Here is a 23,515-nt window from a genome sequence, read left to right on the forward strand (position 1 = left end):
TATTTTCCTGTGATCGCCAAAGAAGATCCAAACCATCATGGACAATACTATTTTGAATATTCTCACTCGCAAAAGCTTGCTCTTCCTCCACGGTTTGTTAATCGCAAAGCTATGAAGTATGCAGGAGCGTATTTAGAGGGGGGGGGGGGGGGGGGGCGGATCCGGATGTCCTGACCACCCTCTTGATTTCTGCATGTGTGAAATTTAGGGCGTGAAACGAGGGAGAGGGGGAGGGGGGCTGACCAACAACTAAACCCCCCCCCCCTCCCCCCCCCCCCCCCCCGGAAATTCCTGCATCCGCCCCTGGGAGTATACTTAGTCATAATAAATCATACTCAATTTTATTTCTGTATAATGAATCGTACTTAGTTAGATATGCTAAGCTGTGTAGCGGAAATCGAAGCCCGATCCGCGCGATTCGCAACCTGACGCTTTTGCTTGTCGCCAAGAGCAGGAGGTTAATTGAAGATGGAGTAGCTGGACTAAGAATGGCTAACGGGAGCCTGCGGTAGTAGGCAGCCGTCAGCGCGTGTTTTTGAATGAATATGGAATTGTTTGGATTATTGTCATAATTCCGGGGAGCAGTTGAATGTGTCGAATGTAAAACGCATTCGAAGTCCCCCTCAATCTCCTTGTCACCAAGCATAACGCATCATAAGTTCATAACACACGCATAGTGTGCGCAAAACACGTTAACGGCTCCCCGAGATTATCAGAACGATTAAGACAAGGTATTTTGTTTGTCGAAAAAATAAAAATACAAAAACCAGAAGATTCCGTCATTCACTTCGGCACTCTTCGAGTGATTTTGCATCAATAACTAGACTATGAAGACACAATCAAGTGTCAGACACGAGTTTTTAGTGCACTTCTCAAACTACAGGTTTGACTTGAGCTAGTTCGTTTATATTTCATCTCTCGGCTTTTCTACGTTGTATCTGCTCAGCACCCCCCCCCCCCCCCCCCCCACACACACACACACGCACTTCTCGAAGCTCCAAGCTCGTATACCAGCGCATCTAATATTTATCTTCAAGCTATTATTTTTTCTCGTGTTCACAATTTTATTGTGTCATCACTCCAGTTTCATGTACCTTTTGCGAAGGTTTAAGTGTTTTCAGTTTGTATTTTTGCCATGCTCAGCGCACTTTCTTGGGTTTTTTAAATATATTTTTTTGTTATTTGTTTCATAAATGTTTATACATTTGAAAGTTTGCAGTTTCTTCGTTACGATCTATGTCCGGTATCAGGGTCCATTGAGCCCAAGACAATATATGGTGTTCATTTTGGTTGTATTTTTGTGGGCACTGGGAGAATATTAAAATATGACGGTGTTTAGCACGGAGCTATCATGGAGAGTTTGCAGCTGCCGTATGAGAGTGTGACGTTCCGGAAACCACGTTACTTTGCCTAATATGTATTAAGATAAATTTATATAATATAGCTTTTATGCTAGAGTGGCGTGTACAACATTAAAATAATAACTAAAGAGGCATGAACAAATACGGTCGAGACAGATATCAACAGGCTGTACCCAGCGTGAACGTGACCCTTAACATTACAAGGAGCCTTGCATTTTACCGACGTAATTATTTATATGATAGTAACAAAACACGAAGATCCTCAGGTTGCTAGAGTAATGCGTATCCTGTCTCTTGTTTGTTTTTTCTGCCAGTTTTAGAAATATCTTTCGGTATTTACTACGGCAATTCGATGCCAGATATCACGTCGGAGAAACGAAAAATTTGGCAAAAGCTTGATAAGTCTAGGGGCTTAGTCGGAATACGGTTTTTTTCCAAGACGTTAGGTAATTCAAAAAAGCCTTTTACTTGGCGGTTTTATGACTTTTCTCTGGCTCGACAGATAATTAAACAACTGCGAAAGTGCCAGATTTAAACCAAAGATGCCACGTATAAAAAAAAAAAGCAGTAAAACTTAAATCGCTCGGGCGCTTTCTTTTAGGCAAATCAGGCTCAAAGTTGCCACATGAAAACCAAACAACCAGAAGTGAATCCTAAGTCTAGCATTTGTTTGGAATTTAGGCCCAGAAATGTCAGACGAGAGCCAGACTACCACAGTGAAGCCTAACTTTGGTTCTTGTTTAGTGAAATAGGGCCAAGATACCCAGACTCGGACCAAAAAAGGTAAACTTTGGCTGTACGTAGGCTTCATAGGTGTTTTTGGGGTCCTAAAGTTCCAGGCAAAAACAAAATTTTAGCTAAAAAACTGTGCTACCTGGGAGCTCTTGTTCGGTAAGGGTGGCCGTGCGTTTACCTTCCAAACTGGCAAGCTGCCCAACTGAGGTACAACAGTAGTTAGAGTTGGGCAACCAGACTGATGCGGGTGCCAAATACAACCAGTAGCCCATTTAAGAGCCAATACGTGGTTAACGTACTAACAGAGCTCTGGCTGGAATGCGCGAATCTCGCCATTAGCTCTGATACAAACTTCAAAAGGTTCTTATAGAATCAGAAGTTGTTGGAAATTTCGGTATACCAAGAAATTTGTGCCATCGTGTGCTTGGCCATCTCTTGGCGGGTTATGGCAGTCCTCCCATAATGCCCATGTATTTCATATACAGATATGGCCACAATGCCGAAACGTAACGCTTTGGACAATGTGCCATAAAACTACTCTATTCTTTCCCATGCCACTAGTCTTGTGCCGAAATTTCAAGACGATGACGTGTCAACTGCAGGTTCCTCAGTCGAATAGACTTTTTTGATGTATTGCCACTACAGATAGTGTCCAGGTTAATTAAAATGTACAGTTGATTCTCGGGTATAAAAAATCATTATGATTCTATAAACTAAAGACGATCCCTCCCTAATATTACGGCATAATCTGCTGTGTGTAAGATCGGTATTACATCTATAGAAAAATATTTTTAGGAGGCAGCTCACACCAATTTTTGAGAAAGAACGAAGTTCAAACGAGCACAATTTAAAAAAATAAAAAAAAATATAACGTTTGCCATTTGACTACAGTGAACCATAAGAATCGATAAAGTGCTGAGTACATTTTGTTCTTTCTAAAAATTATTTTCTTGGGTTCCTGAAACCGATGAGCCAAATAAGATGGATTCATTCTTGTTTAGACGTTTACGATAATTTCCAGTATTCTGTTACTTACAAAAAAAAACAAGAAAACACAAACAACTGTTTGTATTGCAATAATATAAAATTATAAAAACGTTTTCAAAATATTTTTACTAACTGTTATTGTTATGCGATTATAACAGTGACTTTTTTATTGCAAGGAATGGAATGGCATTTTTTATATTAAATTGTTTATCCCAATAACCCTTAACACAAAGAACAACACAAAAAATCGGGAAAAGAACACATTGAAGTATCCGACTTGATATCACATACTTCGAAGAGGGCTGAAGCCTAAGGTCTTGCAAAAGCAAAAGCTTGTATTTGTCGGCCTTAAAATATGTATTTCGTATCCAGTTAAAGATTTGGCCCATATTGAAAAGTTCCTGGATGAGGCACGGGAGCCCGAATACGAAATGATGAATGAATGCCCAAAAATGAAAGGCGTTTGCAAATCTCAGTAGCGCTAAATTGGAGCGACGCTCTTGAGGAGGAAGAGGGAGGGTACGGAGGGGAGGGTATGCCCCTCCTTCTCCGTAAACTCTCCTCCTCCCCCTCCTCTCCTCCTCCTCCTGCCTCCCCTGCCCTCCTCCTCCTCCTCCGTACCCTCCCCTCTTCCTCCATACACTCGCCTCCTTCCACTTTCCCCGCTAAATTTGCCTGAAAATTGACGCCACGTGACCTCCACCAATTCAGTCTTCCTGCTAAATTAAGCGGAAAAACTCACGTCACGCGATCTCAGCACCGATTCCATTCCCCCCTAAATTTAGCGGGATAACTGAATTGGTGTTAAGGTCATGTGACGTCAGTTTTACCGCTAAATTTAGCGGTGAAACTGAATGCGCAGTGTTGCATTATGGGACGTCACAGACCTACACACCAATTTAGTTTCTTCGCTAAATTTAGCTGGAAATTGATTTGGTGTATAAGTCTGTGTCGTCCCATAATGCAACGCGCGCGGTCTAGCCGACGCCGTTATGCGCGGACACCGGCGCCTAAGAGCTGCGCTCTAAAACAGTAGAACCATGTCCACTTCGAGACAAGCTTTCTCAAAGGTGGCTCATTTTAGAGGATTTGCCATAGCAGAAGCCTGTATTCAAGAGACTTAAATAGTGTATTTCGTAAACATTTAAGAAATCGGCCGATCTAAAAAAAAAGTTCCCGGATGAGGCGCGGGTGCCCGAATTTGAAATGATGAACAAATGCCTGCAAGTAGTACAACCATGTTTACTTCGAGACAAGTTTACAGAAATATGGCTCATTTTATTGGATTTGCCTTAGTAGCAGCCTATTGTCCAGGGCCATAAATTTTATATTGCATCATCAGTTAGGTTCTCAGCCCACATAAAAAATGTTCCTAAATGAGGCGCGGGTGCCCAAATTTCGAAAGATGAACGGATGCGTAAATACAACCGAACCATCCCCAATTTGAGACTGGTTTTCTTAAAAAGGATTCGTTTTTGAGTATTTACCATAAAACCAGGATTGACTCCAGAGCTCTACATTTTATATTCTGCGTTTAGCTGCGAACTGGGTTGTCCTCAAAAAGTTCCCTGACAAGGCGCGGGTGCCCCAATTCATAATGATGAACGAATCCGTAAAAACTGCCGAACCACCCCAACCTGACAACAGCTTTTTCAATAAGTATTCGTTTTCAACTATTTTCCATGGTATCAGAATGGGCTCGAGGGATCTACAATTTATATTTCGCCTTTTGCTGGGAACTGGGTGTCATCAAAAAGTTCCCTGGCGAGGCGCGGGTGGTCAAATTCCAAATAATGAACGAATACTTAAAAACAGCAGAACCATCCGCAATTTGAGATCGGTTTTCTCAAAAAGGATTCATTTTTTAGCTTTCGCCGTAGAACCAGGATATGGTCGAGGGCTCCACATTTAGCTGGGAACTGGGTTGTCCCCAAAAAGTTCCCTGGCTAGGTGTGCGTACTCTAACTTCAAAAGCTGAACGAATCTTTCAAACAGCCAAACCACCCCCCCCCCCCCCCATTTTGAAACCGGTTTTCTCAAAAAGGATTCGTTTTTGAGTATTTGCCATAGTACCAGAATGAACGCGAGGGCTCTAAATTTCATATTTTGTATTTAGCTGGGAAGTCGGTCGTCCTGAAAAAGTTCCCTGGTGAAGCGCGGGTGCCCACATTTCAAAAAGATAAACGGATGCCTAAAAACAGCAGAGCCGTCCCCACTTTGTGACCGGGTTTCTCAAAAAGCATTAACTTTGGAGTTCTTGCCATAATACCAGGATGGGCTGGAGTGCTATACATTTGATATTCCGTTTTTGGTTGGGGACTAAGTTGTCCTCAAAACGTTTCCTGGCGAGGCGCGTGTGGCCAAAGTTTCAAAGATAAACGAATCTGTAAAAACGATCGATGCATCCTTACCTTGAGACAACCCTACTCGGTATGCGTTGATTTTTGATGATTTGCCATGATGGTTGCGGATGATCAAATTATCATCCACGTTTTAGCATCGCCATCTATGCGCCTTTTGAAACAGTATTGACTTTCGCACACCACCGCGTTTCCCACGTGCTGCGATTCTTTCTAAAATTTACTGATTCAGTGATTTTCGTTGATGTAAATTTTAACAATGTGTTTATTTAAGTAACTAAAATTATAAAAAAATTAGTTTGTTACGATTAGCTTCCTATATCATGCACCCCTGGTCGTATAACTTACGTGCTTTTACTGCATTAATGTAGCATTACCGAATTAAAAAAAACGATGCTAAAATCCTATATTAAGTACCCTATACAGATGATATTAAGGTAATAAATTATATTTAATATTGCAGTACATTCGGGTGTGGTGTAAATGCCGCATGAGCGATAGTTTTCATACTTAGTTTCAGTTTAAGTCAAGACGCAGCCGACGCTACGAGTATTCGCTAATATTATTTCCTTAAAGTGATGTGGAATTGTAATGAATAGCTTTTTGTGCAACATTATTCCTAGTTGCAATTGACTACCTTTGGAGTGATGTAGTTGAAACTTAAGTTAACCCTTATTTGCTAAATAAGTTACTAAAGTCTGTTGGGAAGTAAACCCCCAAAACCTCCGTCTTGCAAAGGGAAATATTCCCTTCTTATTTATTAAACATAAACTCGAAAGTTCAGACGCGTGGCTCCACAAAACATTGAAACATGACGATGAGTAATTTCGACTACCAAAAGAGGTAATTATTGGCCCATTATTAAATGTGACTTCATTCTTCAAAATTATTTTGATTACATTTAGTATATTTTTAATGGTCACGACACTTTGCTCTAACATTCACAGTAACCTGATCACACTATAACGGAAAAAGAAATTCCTAAATGCGTTTACCCTTTTTTAAAATAATAAAACTGAAAAGAAAGCTATTTGAGATGCTCACAGTGAAACCGCTCCTTAACGATCGCGCCTGTTTTCCACTGCAGAAGGACGCCACATGGTGACGAAAAAACTTCGTCACGGCCATATTCCAAGAGCAATAACCTGTACACTTAGTCAACAATCTTTTTTTTTGCAGGGTTAGCGCGTGTTAGTGGGATTCGAAATGGAAAGAAGAGTCCACCTATCGTGCGTTAAAACTGTTTCAATTCCAGACTTCGCGCTGCAGAATCGAGCGCAGTATAATATCCTTTAAGGCAAAGAATGTCCCCAGCATCGCTACGGTTGCCTTGTTTCTCAAATCGCGGTTCGTTTTTATTTTTTGCTATTGTTTTTTCCGTTCTCGTTTTGTTTTTGAGTGTGTTATCTGTTTTTCCGAGTTTGCGTTTAGTCTTAAGTGCGTAGATCTCACTAGAGAAATCGGATCTATTTCAGACTGCTGTGTACCGACTCGTGCTAGAGAAGAATGAAAACCTCAAAGGAAAGCGGTAGTATTACTTATTTTTAGCCGTGAGGTCGCTCTAAAGTGGATGGTAGAGGCGTAAAGCCCGTTAAGGGTATCAGAGACGGGGTTACTAAACCTTCTCTGCCTTTAATATTCCTTCTTTGCTACCAAATTAATGGACTCGTAAAATCGCAGCTATCAAGATTTTGAAATTTGTGCGAGGAACAAAACCCACCGTATCAAGTTTCTTATTTATAAGCCCGAGCGTGCTGGAATTAGGCCAGTTAAAGTTCCTGCGGGAATCTGAATAAGAACCCCCAAAAATTGAGGCTTAAAAATTTTTTTTTTTGTTGTAATTTTGTATTTACGTGAGGAAGGCTTTAGTAGTCTTGAATCTCGGTAAATGACTCGTACCTTTGCACACAATATTATAATACAGGGTGCTTTTGGAAACACCGGCAAAATCGCTCGTGTGAAAACTACACGTTACAAAAAACAAAAAAACAAAAAACAACGTTGATGCTTTAGTGGTTCGTGCCAAAGGACCCATTAAAATATTATTAGCGTTCAGTACAATTAAATAACTCATTTATTTTTAGTAGTTCAATTTTTAATTGAGTATAAAGGCCCTGTTTCAACTTGATGCAAATCTTCCAAAAACTACTAAACTCATCCATATTACTATGATATAAGGCACGCACAGCCTTCTACAGCGTTAAGAAAAATTGCTCAAATCGGACGCGTTTCTAGGCTTCAGTTTTTTATCAGAAGGGATATCCGCGCCGGCAATACCGCCCCCCGTGGCCAAAACGCGCAACGTGCGTGCGCCACCACGCATCGCAAGTAAAGATGCATCTTCACAATGAAACCGACGTCAGAAAGGCAAACCTCATGTGGCAGTCCGGAGGCTTTCTTATCTGGCCTCTTCTACGTGCGATGTGCGGCGGCGCACGTACGGTACGCGTTCTGCCCACAAGAAGCCGGATCGCTGGCGCGGGTATGCGCTCCGATAAGAAGCCGAAATTTAGAAACTCGTGCCAATTGGGCCCCTATTTCGGAATGCAGCAGAATGCTACGCGTTCATCGTAATGCGAGGGGATTTAGTAGTTTTAGATGATTCGTTTTAAGTTTGTAATTCAAACCCTACCTATAAAACTAACGATGTACTTTTTATTACTAAACAGTGTTTAGTTATTTAATTATTCTGAACTCTAATAACTTTCATTAATGGGTCCCTTGGCCCAGACCGCTGCGGCATCAACCCTTTTTTTTCTTTTTGTGCGATTCGTAGTTTTCACAGGAGCGACCTGGCCCAAGTTTTCGAAAACACCCTGTAGATCACCCATTTATAGTACCTATAATATGAATACAGACCTTTTCTATCCACAAGCACAAGAACCATGAATTTCACGCTTTAGTGCGCAATTTGTTTCTAGCAAGTTAGCAAACGAGTAATATTTCACAGTAAAGGTCGAAGCGAAGTTAGAATTATTTACTTTTGTGCGAAGCATATCGACTTCCACCTTAAATGGTGTGCAGCTCGCGCCCTCTAGGTGACTGGTGGCCCCCTGAAAAAATTCGCCTGGTCCGGGATTCGATCCCGGGACCTCTTCAAGACTAGTAGGGCGTTCTACCAACTGAGCTAACCAGGAGCTGGTAGTCAGTAGAGGAAACGAATATTAACAGTAGCCACCAGTCTTGATCATAGCAACCGCGAGGGTGAGAGCATGCAGGCGTTAATGACTAGATATAACGATTTTATGGTGAAGTTTTCAAGGTGTAGATTTTTCTAGTAATAAATTGACTACCGCTTCAAGTGGAGCACAACTGGCACCTCTAAAAGGACTGTTGCACAATGTTTGGTAGTAGCGCTCCACTTCAGGTGTAAGTAAATTTATTCTTGCATAAATCTTCTTCGTCTTAAAGATTTCCCACAAAGGAATTATTTCTAAGCACGTAGGCGATCAAAACTGCAATTAAAATAAGATCATTGACGAAAGCGCGTTTTCCTTTCATTTTTGTGTCTGTGACCTTAAGTGGGTATTAATGTTGGCGGCATTAATTTGAGAACATGCTTAGGCGGAGGTCGTTCATAAAATATTCTGCAGGGAAGCAAAACATTACTTAGCCTGTGTAAAAAAAAGATTGTCTCCCCGTTCGCAGGGATCTCTTAAATCATTCAGGGGAATTCGTCGTAGGCTGAGTGCTTGACCTTTGTAAACGAGGTATCGTGTCAGGAGCGGGGCTTTGAAATCAAGACTCACGCCTCTCTTGGGTTTGCGCCCGTAAAATGGCGCATTTACATACGAGAGTTTTCTGAATGTACGAAAGCTTGTAGTCTGTGCCGATTCGCTTATCCGACCATTAGCGGGCATGAACCCACTGCACGGAGTGTTCGATAGGTGGCCCACCTTCCTTCGCATTCAGAGAACAGTAAATGTTTCATCGGGCGCCGAGAACGGCCTACGACAGTTCGAAAAACAAATAAGCAAACAAACAAAAAAAATTCATAATTTGTTTTATCATCTTAAGTTAGAAAGCAACCGAAGCTACGAGTCGAAGGCGTCGATCAGGCAGCGCCAAAAGCACCACGTCACGGCGTTCGTCATCTTTCTGTTCGTGTGTTATTATTAGGATTCCGTATTTTCGAAGTTTATTTCTCGTGAAATTCGAAGGGTGTTTTCCGGAGTTTATTTTTCACTGGAAATTTGGGGTTAATTGGAGTTTATTCTTGCTAGATTTCCAGTTCTTTGTAACTCTGAGTTTAGTTTACAGTGTCCTCATATTTTAAAAACTAAAAAAAAAAAAAAAAAAAAAAAAAAAAAAACATAAATAAAGTTTGGGTATCATGACCAAGTTTTTTCCGAGGAACCTCGACGTGCTAAAAAGCAGGGCTGGGCAGTGTCGCGATACAAATGTATCGCGATAGTATCTTAGAAATACTTTTATCTGTATCTCTGTATCCAGATACGTTTGTAGAATGTATTTGTATCTCACTAATAAAATACATTTACAATGTATCGCTTGTATCGCAATACTTTGCCCGGCTTAGGCATCTCGTTACATTTGTTGCACTTTTTAAGATAAATTTAAAGGATAAAAACAACTGTTTGGTGCAACTTGCTTCGGAATTTATAATATAAACTTGCCCTATAACATAATCCATCTTAATCACCAACAATAAAAAAAAAATTGCGGTTTAAAAAAAAATTTCTTTGCAAGAAAAACAAAATCAGCTCCTCTCACAAAGCCCTCCACTCTTTCCAATTTAGCGGGACGAATGCTCTAAAGGAGTTGAGTGGAGAAAAAGTACGGCCCTGTTGTCCAATATCCCTGCACTATGGGTGACCCAGAGGCTCATAATGTGTCAGTTTTAGATGCACCCTCACGGCAAAACTGGGTTCATTTCGTGCAGACGCCTTTTGTCAAGCATGGTACGCAGTCTTTACCGTTCTGTAACTATGTGGTTCAACGGGGATGACATGTTTTTTTAGCGGAATCAATGATAGATACCGAATTCGAGGTAATGGGTACTGCATAAAATGACACAAAAAGAGGAGCACAAGCATAAATTACCTTTCGCATTCGCCACAAACTGCACCCTCTCCACGTAGCACCGTTCGGGAACAAATGTATTTCTATAAGTATCTGTATCTGTATACTGGAATACTTTTTCCGCCGTTATTGCGGAAGAATCTCAGGGATATCCCGTTGCATAAAAGGCAAATGTATCTCAGTATCTGTATTTTCGCCTTAAAACACGTGTATCTCAGAATTTGTATTCTTGGATACTTTTTGGAGTATCTGTGCCCAGCCCTGCTAAAAAGGCAAACACACCTATCTTCAGTAGTTCTAGATTTTAGAAGAAACTGAAGTTGCATCTCGTTAGGACCACTGACCTTGTGCTCTTATAAAGTTTATGTGTAAAACACTGTCTTATTTACTTTTCGATTTGCCGCTGTGACCAGGAAGTTTCGAGTTTTTCGGATGAATCCGAATTGACGGGGAAATTTACCGGCGATTGTTTTTCCGTATTTTTTTTTTAAAGCGTTTAGGAGAAACACTTTTCACCTCTCTCCACTCTAGCAGATAGAACGCTGGAGAGGAGGCGACATCCACTCCAGCGTGGGCTTGGCTATAACGGTAGGAAGTGAAGGAGTTTCCCCTCAACTCTTAAATTGTCACCGACGACAGTTACTACCCAGTGTAAGCCAATCAAGCGCAGTGAATGCGATGTGATAGTGCGCTTTTTGTACGCGTGTCAGAAGACTATATAGAAGGATGCCCTACATACAGCATGCTTCTGTGAGTTTTATTTTGAACCGTTCGCCAAATGTGGACTCTAACTTACACTAAAAACTTGATTTAAATAAATACAAAAAAAAAACCTGACTGTTTCTTTTTTTTTTTTTTTACTTTTCTTCGAGAATGTTTTCAGACTGGCACTCGAAGGGAGGATAACCACTGTGATCTGTCGGCTGCCCAACTTGCCGTTTGAATGCTTAATTAAATTTGTTTTTCAGGTTTACCGCATTGAGCAGATTTGTTGCCATGCATAGTAACGCAACGCTGCCGTAATCTTGAAATGTTTTGGTCTTAAGTGATTCTTAACTGGCTACTATAGTCCCGTGGCTTACCGTTATGACGCATGACAAGCATGAGGGTAATTAAAAAAAAAAAAAAATAAAAGCCGCAGCAGGAGTTGAGGGCTCTTATGAATGAGAAGTACCATATACCTTTTCGGATAATAAGAATTAAAATATTTAAAGCTTTTGGGAAAAACAATCCTAAGAGCAAAAACACTTCCCCGCGAGTAGTTTTTGAAATTCTTTCTAGATTTAGAGGGTTAAAAAAGTTGAGACACTTAATTCTGACAGATGCGTGCTCAGACTTTGCGAAAGATACTCCTGGCAAATCCACCTCCTCAAGAACTCTCGACTTGTATGACACCAGCTAGAATAATCAAAGCCCGCACAGCCCATTTGACCACCAAGGAACTTCGTCACAGTTGGATGGCGGAAAGTCAGCCCTTGGGCCCGAGTTTGACGCTTAGCATCCTGCAACGTTTTGATTGGGTGGCGAGCCTTAGGCGAACGTTGACGAAGCGCTCGTGCCCCATTTGTACTTGCACTCGATCTCACTGGGATGGCGTCAAAATGTAGAGCACGAACTTTGGTTGATTTATTTGTCGGGGTCGCTCCAAGTTATTTGTGGGCGTCGCTTACAATTTTAACACTAAATTGAGCGAAGAAATGTTTCCGCTAAAACTAGCGAGGAATTTTTCCGTTAAAGTTAGCGTGACTTTTTTATGTTCAATCTAGCAGGGGATTTTTTTCGCTTAATTTAGCTGGTAAATTATTCCGGTAAGTTTAGCGCGGAAACGTTACCGCTAAATTTAGCGGGAAATGTTTCCGCCAAGTTTAACGGGGAAATATAGTGAAAAAATTTCCCCGCTAAAATTAGCGGGAAACTTTTCCCGTTAAATTGAGCGGGGAAATTATTCCGCTAAATTTCCCTCTAAAGTTAACGGGGAATGTTTCCGCTATATTTAGCGGAAAAAAGCTCCGCGAGAATTAGTGGGGAATTTTACCCGCGAAATTTAGCGGCTAATGTTACCGCTCAATTTTAGCGGCGAAATTTAGCGGAAAAGTTCTCTGCTAAAGTTGCTGGAATAATCCCCGCTAAGTTTAGCGGATAACTTTTTTTTGATAAGTTTATAGGAAAAATATTTCCGCTAAATTGAGCCGGAAATTTTTTGCCAAGTTGCTTAGACGTGACGTCACACATGACGACCCACCCATGTGTGACGTGACCTACGTGACGTCACACGTGTGACGTCACGAGTGACAACTGTGTCGCACCACGGTTGTGATACGTCATGTGTTACATCATGTGGGTGACCGCACACATAGGTGGGTCGTCACGTTTGACGTCATTATGAGAAACGTCCCACAATGCAGCGCGCAGTTACGCCGGCACCGACACCGCTGAACCCGGAAGCGAACGCCTAAGAGCTGCGCTCTAAAAAAAGTGTCGTGTCGTGCTGAAAAGAGACTTGCTTAATAACCTATATGGTCGGCGTTCGATTCCCGCCGTATGCGAACGCTTTCTACTGCAAAAGCCTCGTCTTTGCCCCCTCCCTCCCTCTACTCAAAACGACAGATTTTTACCTGGATTTACCTTTATCCAGGCTTCACGAAATGCCGAACATCTAGCTAAAGAACGTTTCACGTTTCCGAAGCAAAAATGTCTTAGCCTAGGGGTTGTTGACCTGTCACAATACATACGCGTGAACAGATCCTCTTGCTCCCTGCCATGACGCCATAGCAGTCTGGAACACTTGAGCGGAAGATTGGATTAGGGCCTCCGTCCACTGTTGACGCCTCGCAAGTTGCTAAAAAGGACGGACGGTGAAGCGTAGAAAAGCCCCACTTCGAGTTCGGCGTTGTATGCCAGACCACTTTAATCCGCGCCGACCAAGATCGATACAGAGCCGAACTCCAGACTGAAGCAATACACCGGCGTTAGAGAAGTCGGGAGCGACGCCCACAGGGTCCAGAACTTCTTGTGCTGTTCTTGTGCCCACCCCGGCCGACATCTTCGGCGCCTATTGGCTTAATCTCAGGTCCTCTTACCAGGTCCGTGAAAGAAAACGAAACCAGGTTTTTTAACCCCCGTATAAATAAACTACGCATTTCAGAAAGCTGAAACCCTGTCGGAACATGGCGCTAGCGGTGATGATGTTAAGCGAAAGTTTGAGAACATAAGGATTTGCTGGATCAAGAAATAAAAGGGAAAAACCAAATTTCTCTACGAGCCGAAGTCTGCTTAAGCCTAATATTTGTTAACCAAGAAATGATATCGTGGGCGCCAGTGCCATTTATTTCATTCAATCAATGCTTGTCAGCAAGAAAGAGATTGCTGCGTCCTTTCTTGCTGACAAGTTTTTCCACTGATATTATGCCACAGACGTTCCCAATGCCATTTCTTGAATCGACAAATAATGAGGACGTCGGCTAGCAGATAGACTTCTTTTTTTATTTACCCTTTTAACCAGGTAACGTTATGTTCTCAAATTTTTTATTCTATTCCCACCGCTATAGCCTCATAGTCTGGCGGGTTTGAGGTTTTTGAACTGCTTAATTTGTTGATGTATTCTAAAAAAAAGAAACAGATTTTTTTCTCACGAACCCGGTATATTAAGTGTAAACTTTTATATTCTCGTGCCCCGCAGGTTTCCTTGTGTTTCGTAGGTGTTGCATCTCGAGTGGGGCAGCGCCTGGTGCCTTTGGACGTTAGGTGCTGCCACCACATGGTGGGAGACGTATGGAATACTTGAAAGGCGGAGAACTCAGCCTGTGTACACGAACATCGCCCGGTTATGTGAACTGCAAATTTAAAAAAAAGAAAGAAAAAAAAACGATTGCAAGAGGGGCAAGAATTGAGGCGAGGATGAAAATGAAAATGATTATAAGATAATTAAAGAAACACTAAAATAAAAATAAATAAATAAAAGGCTTTGATTTGTTTAAAGGGCGGTGACTGCGCTGTATCGAAAAATTGAATCCCGAAGTGATCGCGCTTCTTTACAAATTTACCTCACTAGAATCACCAAATGGTGAACTACTCGGCAAATGATAATTAACTGAACCAAATGTCGTCTATGAACAGTTACAAATAAGAAAATAAAATCCTCTTTGCAATAAAAAATTGTAATCCAAGGTATTGAAAGTGTAACTTGGTATAAATATTTAAGAGTGAATTTCGCCCACAGTTTGTCCTGGAAAATGCATATACAGCGCACAATCAGTGATGTAGACCAAGGTATTTAAAGTGTAACTTAGTATAAATATTTCGGAGTCAATTTCGCCCACAATTTGGCCTGGAAAATGCATTTACAGCGCAGTCAGTGAAAACAGTTTCTTTTTAACGAAACATTCATTCTGCTTCTAAGACAACAACATTTCTTGCATAGAAACCAAAAACTCTTCCAAAACCAGAATATGCTTGCATAATATGAAATCCACACCGAAACTATGTAAGGCTTCCAAAACTAGAAGCTTTTCGAAACAAAGCTGCACGTTTTAATTTTCATGATTACTCTCCCCAAGCAAGCGTCACAGATCTGAAGAAAAACTTTAGAAAACCGATGAAAAATTTCTCGCTTATGTTTGTTTCTAGGATAAGTATTACAAGGATTCTCTATTCAAAACAAGCTGCTTTGTACCTGCCCGGTTCACATTTGCCAAGGTTGATCATACATGCAAAGTTGAACCAATGGAATCATAAACTAGCTTGTCTTTGTTTTCCCCATTGGCCTTATACATAAAAGACAGGAATAGTTTCCCTAGAAATATCGTCGCTCTCTAAGATCCGATATTGTTTAAACTAAGTTGCGGAGAGCTTATTTATTAACTTCATATTTCGTTGATTACTTTTGTATTTTGAATAATTGTTTTTGATGTGCTTGTCATGCACTGGGCTGTAAAGCATGTATCTATTTATATTCAGTCTTTGATATTTTTTTTATATTTAACGTCGGTATATTTCTACTGTTGACATTTCACCTGTTAAAGTTATTGTATATAAAACAACATCTATTACTAGCTCTGTTTTTCCTTGGATGAACGTATGTCATTGTAGATAATATATCTTATCACAACTTCAAATATCTCGCTCTCACCCTCATGTAATACATGCCTTTGAGGTAAAGCACATGACATAGATGGGTCAGGTATTTCGTTTTTTAATTTTTCCACAGAAATATTTTTCCAAATATTTAAGCTTTTAAACGCGATTTAGCCGGAGGTCACGGCCCGCACTAAGTCCCGCCCACAGATCAGTGGTCCCGCCCATTTCTACATGATTGGCTTGGCTGTTGGGCCGAACACGCTTTTAAGCCTAGATGCCTCCTGCGATGGAGCTTTGTACGCACTGTGGCGCTTTCATTTTGAGTAGTACGAGATAACCTGACTGGGCCTCGCACTACTCATAGCACCTTCACTGAGCTCTTTTTTTTTTTTTTTTTTTTTTTGTAGTGCTGAAGAACGAAAAACACCTTTCAACGTCCGAAATCGGCTAGATTCAACTCTGCAAGAAAATCAAAAGTGCCAAATGCATGCCACTACGGCTAGGGTACGCGCCTCTTATGTCTGGCTGGTGACGTCAAAATATCTGGCGTCCAATGATCTTGTTTTTTTCTCCTTTTTACTTTAGAACGCGTGAAACGGCGTCTCTTCGCTTATACCTGCTCCAACTTGCTCTCTCAACACGAACCGACAAACGAGGCTGAAGACCCGTCGCACAGCATATACTGTTCGCCTACGCTGCGTGCCACCCCACGGGCCAACACTAACCGCTGTCAGACTACTTATACATCGTGCAACAAACACGGCGTTCGCTCGCTTTGACCTGTGCTGCGACGACTTTCAAATTTTTGTTGTCATTTTGTATTTTCCTCGCGATCGCGTTTCGTACCAGAGTGGGCACGCTTCACGTGTGTGACACTTCGAGACGCTCACGTTTGTACTACCCAAAGTACGTCCTAACAAGTCTCTTTTCGGAGCTCCCTCTGGGCAACGCAGGAGGCCTAGTGTCTCCTTTTCGCGACGTCCGGTGCTTCTAGTCTGGCTCTGACACCGCCTGCTAGTCGTGCGAGCAAACGCGCGGCAGCCTCCGGCGTCGTCTGCCATTCCACCACCGCTCAGAATCATCTGCAACGCCTGTAAAGCGGGGTCATGAAAGCTGCGCGTCTGCGTCCGCCATCGCTTGCGTCCGTCTGCTCTTTCACCACCGTCTAAAACTGTCTGCAACGCTTGCAAGACGCAACCATGTAACCGGCATTCTAGAGTTCCATCATGCACGAGCCACTGTCCATTACAAGCGTCTGTCAGCGTCTGTCGATGTGCGTTCAAAAACGTCCACAAGAAGTGAAAAAACCAACAAGATAAATATGCAGTTTTTTTTTTTACTTGTCTGTCTCGTTTTTCAGCATAGACCCGTTGCTCTCAGGCAGGGGGCGCGAGCGCTTCCGCAAAACGCGACCATTTCATGCTGGCTGCACCATCCACGCGATACGAATATAAACGCGGCGCTGTAGCATTCGATTACGCACGTGCCACGTTCGAATATCAGCATCTGTGAGCATTTGTAGATGCGCAATATCAAAATGTGAAAAGGAACAAGAAAGTATGCAGCTTGCGCTCTCAGCGTTTCATCAAACATTCTTTACAGCTTTATTATTTGTATTGATTTCTTGCATAGTTTCCGTGAGCACGTATGCTTCACTTTACGTGACGGCGAAGCCAAATCTACTTGCAAAATCGTATTCCCCTGAACAATGCTAGCACTGCACGAGCTTGCGTGCTTCGCAGGGACACTAAAAGCTCGAAAGCTCGAAGCTCGCTCTTGTAGCCTCTGCTACGCTGGCACTTATAATAAAACGAATTATATGTATAAAAAAAAAGAAACTGTAGTGGGGAAGCGTAATGACGCATGTTGGAAACGTGAGCCACAAATATTCTATTTGATTGTCTCCAGGGAAATGACGCGACCTCTTAGTATTTGACCAATGGACGCAATCACAACGGTTCACGATTACCAGAGTCTCGGCAGTAAAACATAACTGGCCCGAATAAAGTTTATATATATACCGGGCACGGGAAATAGTGCTACCCCACAAAAGCACATTCGAGATACAAAAACAAGACAGTCAATAAATTCGGCTTTTAATCCCGGGTGGTACACGCTATTGCGAAGAAAACATAAGAATGAAAGGCGACAGACATTTTTAGATATAGAGGCTTTACACACGCGCCGGAATACAGCCGCCATTGCTGACCTTCTCTTGTCTTAAGGAGATACTGAGCCACTGGAACGGGTGTTGACGAGCCTCCAGAAAGGCCAATGCTGGGAAGAAGGATACAATGGAATCTGAGATGGCAAAAACCTGGACTGCTATGGTAATAACGAAGTGAAGAAAACGGAATAAGCGGAAACAAAAACTGAAGGTCAGTTATGGCGGCGACCATGCACAACTGCTGTAAAGCGTCTATAAGGCTTTATGAGTGTGTACCAGTAGATCTTTTATTTCGAAACTGACGCATTCAGCGAGAGAGGCGCACAGCGGGCTTAGGAAAAGGGCCTAACAAATTGCCCGATTTAGGATCGTTCTATAGCTTGCTGACCCACAAAAGAAAGTTCCAGCCCCCGGACAGGTTATCTCTCGCTTGTACCTCCCATATCTACCACGACTACAAAATATAAGTAGTGGGGTCAATATAGCTATTTAGCCATAATCACTGGGCGAAAAATGTCGAGACAGTGAGATTTGGACGCATATAAAGTGTCTAGACATTTTGTAAAAGGGGGCTAATAGGCAGCTCAGAAAGCGTTGGTTCCTTAGGTCAGTAAACAAAAATGGCAGCTCGAACAAGGGAATTGTTGGAATGGTGCCATATCCGTTTATCGATTGCGACTGAGCTTAGAATATTCACGAAGGTTTCCTTCCCCATACTTGATAAAGCAGAGTTTTCAACGAATGCCTTAGGTTTGAAATGTATTGTTTGCTGAGCGAAAGCGAGCTACAAGTTCGCACCTGTAGCTTGTTTTTTATTCAATGTGCAATGCCAAATTTTAGTTGGGAGGTTCCTCGAATAAGGCTTAAAACGAAATTCAGCTGCCTGCCAGAATATTGCTAAAGACTCAAAGTGCGAACTGAAATGAAATAGGTGACATCTGGTGGATTGGAGGGACTTTTTGACACGCACTGCTCACTGCCCTTAATTCACATTTTCGCAAGAAAACGAAAAAAAAAAAAAAATCACAATACATGAGTATAAATATTGGTTGCATTTTGCTGGAGACATCTCTCGACACTCTTCCGAACCTTGAGCGGTTTCCAATTCCACAGCAATCTGGATTGTTTAGGAAACAATAGAGCATATCTGTCGTGTTTAGATTGCTTATCATCTAGAATTCAGCTTTCTCAAAAATGTCTGATAAAAATTTACCAAAACAAGATTCTAGTTGTTAGATTTTAGCTCTGTCGCTTAGCATAGACTGCAGGAAGTTTTCACAATCAAATAACGACGAAGTGGGTAGGTGGGGCCGGGGGGAGGGATTTCGTTGAACAAAGGTTCGTTAAAATAAAAATAAATAAGGTATCAGAGAGATAGTGAGTCTCGCTCGAGTCTGGAAAGCATTCGTTCTTACCGGCAGCAAAATTCGTTCGTTTATTTTTGGTAACTCTATAAGAGCTTATACTCAGTGCGAGGCTTATTATGCCCACAATTATCTGCCTTTTAATTGGTTCCACGGCGTTCTCATTGGCCAATGCCGCACTCTGATTGGCTGCGAAAGCGATAATGAGATGCTTAAAACTGGCTACGCCCACCGATCCTTAAACTGTGAGCGATCAAAGTCCGAGAGAACTCGCGTTTCTCATACGCTGCTTTCGTGATTCGCCTCTGAGCACTTCTTTTAAGCCACGGCCACACTGCTTAACGCCCGAGTCCCATTAGAACGACAAACATAAAACAAACGACAGCGACAAGCCTCGAACCATAGTCTTTCGCGGTTTGACAGGCTTTGTAGGATAAAGGAGGATATGCTCAAACACGAGGTATCATGCACGCTAGGGTATCTTTGGCAGGCTCGAAATCACTCGTGCTTACTTCACGAGCATCGAACGACCAAACGCCTGCCAAAGATATACCACCGCGAGCATGTCGGGTGTGTTGGAGGCTTGTCGCTGTCGTTTGTTTCTGTTTGTCGCTCTAGTGGGACTCGGGCGTAACATATCGTACAAAATACAGTCTGCAGACATTGTAAAATCTGTTCGCAGACATGTTGGAAGCGTACAGAGCGCGACACTGTTAGCGCGAACAAGCGGTCACCGTTTTTTCCAGTTTTCCTCTTTGAAACCGAGGGATGCCTTCGAAGTTATTATTACCACAGAAAGAGCTGATTTAGTTCTAAAATGTAAGCGAAAACATTTCGTGCTCACTAATACTTTTAAGAAGTAAAATGCGAAAATGCGCCGATGTCGTGTTCGCGCTAACAGTGTCGCGATGTGTACATGCGTATGAAACAGACATGCTTCAAAAGATGCATGAGGCATGTCGGCAGATAATGCTATCATCGTGCTTGCAGCGGACGCCTCATCTTTTGTTTTTGCGATGCAGGAGCAGCAGTGTGGCTGCGGTTTTAAAAATGGAAGTATTGAGCCTCCAAATAAGCTACTCCTAAGAGTAACGACCCTTCAGCCACATTGTTGCTTAAAAATCAGGGTGGTGCAGTTGTCCGACGCTTTATCTGAAATCGCAGGAAACGCGTTTCCGTGCCCCATAAGTGTTAAAACAGTACGCGACAGAGAAAAACGACATGAGCTTCCTAAACGCCGCGTCTAACGCTCAGAAAGTCGCATTTTTGAATTGTGGCAATCGACAGTTTCGTCTGCTCCGGACTAAGCGCCAACATTGGGGTGTCCACTAGCAGAACGGGGAACCGAGTGCCAATCCTCTAAAGCCGGGGTAGAACACTGCTTGTACATCATACAAAAGACAGTCCTACAAACACGAGTCACCGCAATGTCCGCGGTTCGCAAAGAGGTTGGTGAATGCCGCGTGCCATGTTACTCCCTGAACTCGCTGCCCTGCAGCATTCGAAGCACGGATCTCGCGATGACTCGCGTTGGAATTTGTGTGCAGACTGTCTTTTGTGTGACGTACAAGGAGTGTGACCCCGGTTTTAGCGTAGCTTATTTAGTGGCTCTAGATGGAACGATGTAGAAATGAGCGATTTTTGCGTCGTGGCAAACGCCATGCGTGATTTGGCAGGCGAATCACACCGCCTCATTCTCGAGCAGTTCTTTGTTGAGACACATAAAGAGGTCGGAATAAATGACATTGGGGGCTTAGAGCTTGCCGCGTATAACGCGAGTCAAGGGTTCCGTTCGGGCTAAGTACACGCATTCCTTAAACCCGATCCATGAAAGACGATCTTCGGCAGGATCTCGACTCGTACAAACAGGTCTTCTTGTTCTTTTACGCAACGATGACACACTCAAGTCCTCGGAGATTGAGTTTTCTGAGTATATAAATAACAATCAACCCAGCGCGGAAGTGTTTTACGTCACAAACTAGAGACTAGGCCGGGGAGCGGGGGGGGGGGGGGGGGGGGGGGGGCAACATCGAACACGGGTACTGCGACAGCTCTCTGCGGGGACTGGTGCTCGATCACTGAGAACGCGAGTTACAACAGCACGCTGACGCCGTTCTCCTGTCCAACCTGCGTCCCCCGCTGGCCTCCGATAGGTGACGTCACACATTCTAGCACTACGCCATCGCTTTCAAGTTGCTTCGTTACTTGAAAGCACTAGCTTTCAAGTTGCTTTGTTTGTTCGACTGGTCATGTTTGTGAGACGCGTTACCGAACACGACTGTTATTTCTATCTCAAATATTTTTCCTTCTTTTTTCTTCTTTTTTTTCTGACAGGTTTGGAAAAAGAGGGTTCAGTACAAAAGGCTAAGAAGCCTGACGAGGCACTTGTTTCTTACAGTTTAGGCAGAAGACAGAAGAAAAGTTAATTCAGCTCAAAGTTATAAGCTCAAACAAAGTGATAGGCATCTTCCCGATAACATAAAAAAGAACGAAAGGGCGGCCAATTAAGTGACAAAGAAAATAAAATATACTCGTAAAACTGTACCGAGCGAACGTAAATGCCAAAAACCACAAACTAAATAAAAAATAAATCGCCGAAACCGCGGAACCTTTTTCACAACGTTTGTGGGCCCTAGGCGCTTCTCCAAATAAACAATCTTTCGGCAACATTGAGCAGTCCTGGCATAATTCACGATTTGCGCCATTTATTGATTTAGCGCCAGGGAACGCGACGCGCTGTGACATTTATGACCACGGTCCATCATCACGACCGTTATCGAGCCCGGTGTTTAAGTAAACGAAACCTCGAAGACAAATACCGCCGCAAATTCGCCCCTTAAGTTATTCAGCCTTGACATAGCACGTACACAACGTCATATTTGCAGAGGAGTGCACTATCCGAGAGTCGCTGTTGACGTTTATTGAAAGGAAAACGACGCACTCTGTGCTCAAGGCGATCGACCAGCTCCACAGGTTGCTCGAAATCAAGGTCAATCAGACATCTCTTAATGGCGCATCGAAGGTGCTTTACTTTAAATTTTTGTGATAATTAATGTTATCCTGCCATACTGTACAATATGTATAAAGTTGACAGCAACAAGCGCTACTGCGCAGTAACTGCGTCACAAAAAAAAATTACATGAAATACGCATGACTGAAATAAAGTATGATGCTCCTAAAGAAGGAATTACACTTCCATACTGTGAACCTACTCATCTTTTCTCGCCGAATACAAGACATAATCGTGCTCTTGGCAGCACGCTAAGAACAGTATCTCGAATGATTTGGCCGGATCAGACGAACATCTTCGTCGTACATGGGCATTGTTCGGCCTAACATCTGTTCGCCTGGCTCGTCGAACATGGCTGCTGTCGAAGAGCAAAAAGCTGTCGACAGGAGCCGGATTCGCGTAGGCGCTGTTTCGTACGAGCGAGCGTCTAAAGATTGAAACACTCACCTTGTGCGGCTGGTGCTTGCGCTTCTGAGCCTGGCTCTTGCTTCTGGGACAGCGACCCGGAGGTTTTCCGACTCTGCTGCGCGTTGTTTCACTTCGAACGCGGCCGTCAACGGAACCGACGGAGTCCTATACCCAGTTCTCGAGTTCTCTAAAAGATCCGTGGGCCGCTAGATTCCGTGGGCTCTAGAGAGGAGGAATTTGTGGAGAGGGGAAGGCAGTCGCTTCGCGGAGATGAGAATTACAGGAGCAGGTGATTTGCTTCACGAGCGAGGAAAACGCGTGCGGAAGTACGTCACGGGTGCGCCATTTTGTCTCGTCAGCGGACATAATTGAGCAGTCAGCACACTTGCAGGCGTCCTCGTGGGCGTTGCGCTCCCGCGTACACTGAAGTACAGTAAAGCGGTTCGGGAGAGAAGAGAAGCGCAGAGAGCCCGAAATGGGCGTTGGGCGTAGCAAGATGGCCGCCGGGGCACTTCCGTCGCGCTTTCTGGGTCACGTGATACCCGCTCCTCACGTCTTTCGGCCTCCTTGCATCGGTCGCGGCCGGCCTTGCGCAGACGTTTCCGTGCGCGTGCGCAGGCGGTTGCCGGGGAAACGCGCGGATGTGATTTCGCCCTCAGCCTCGCCTTCCGTATCGACTGCGGATGGGAACCCCCCTCTCCCTTCGGGAGGTCGTTATTTCCCGTTGAGGGATGGAGGAGGTAGGGAAGGTCGATGTTGGATATAGTTGCATATCATTCTGCACGTGTGGCTCTACGGTCTGGCATCGCGTTGTTAGTGGTGGGCGGGGACGCGTCGGCGTGAAGGCCGCGACGGATGTGTGCGCCTATAAATAGGTGCGTTGGCTGCTCGGAGTATACTTTGATCTAGATGAAACGTCGTGTGTTGTAGCAGTAAAAATGACAAAGTAAGTAAAAAGGCAAAAAAAGGTATCTTGATCCTGCGGATGGGGAGACAGATTGTGTCGC

At 43.2% G+C, this 23,515-nt stretch overlaps 1 protein-coding gene across 1 annotated transcript in view; it reads right to left on the reverse strand.

The window, feature by feature from the left end:
* Window positions 1-22,699, reverse strand: part of LOC8051343 — a 76,347-nt gene extending 53,648 nt beyond the window's left edge. Inside the window, exon 1 of the mRNA XM_042291577.1 lies at window positions 22,548-22,699. The gene's annotated coding sequence lies outside the window, so the exon portion shown is untranslated. The remainder of the gene's footprint in view (window positions 1-22,547) is intronic.
* Window positions 22,700-23,515: the final 816 nt, after the last annotated feature.

This window comes from Ixodes scapularis, unplaced genomic scaffold (genome assembly GCF_016920785.2).
Source record: "Ixodes scapularis isolate PalLabHiFi unplaced genomic scaffold, ASM1692078v2 PGA_scaffold2__306_contigs__length_199485367, whole genome shotgun sequence".
Lineage (NCBI taxonomy): Eukaryota > Metazoa > Arthropoda > Arachnida > Ixodida > Ixodidae > Ixodes > Ixodes scapularis.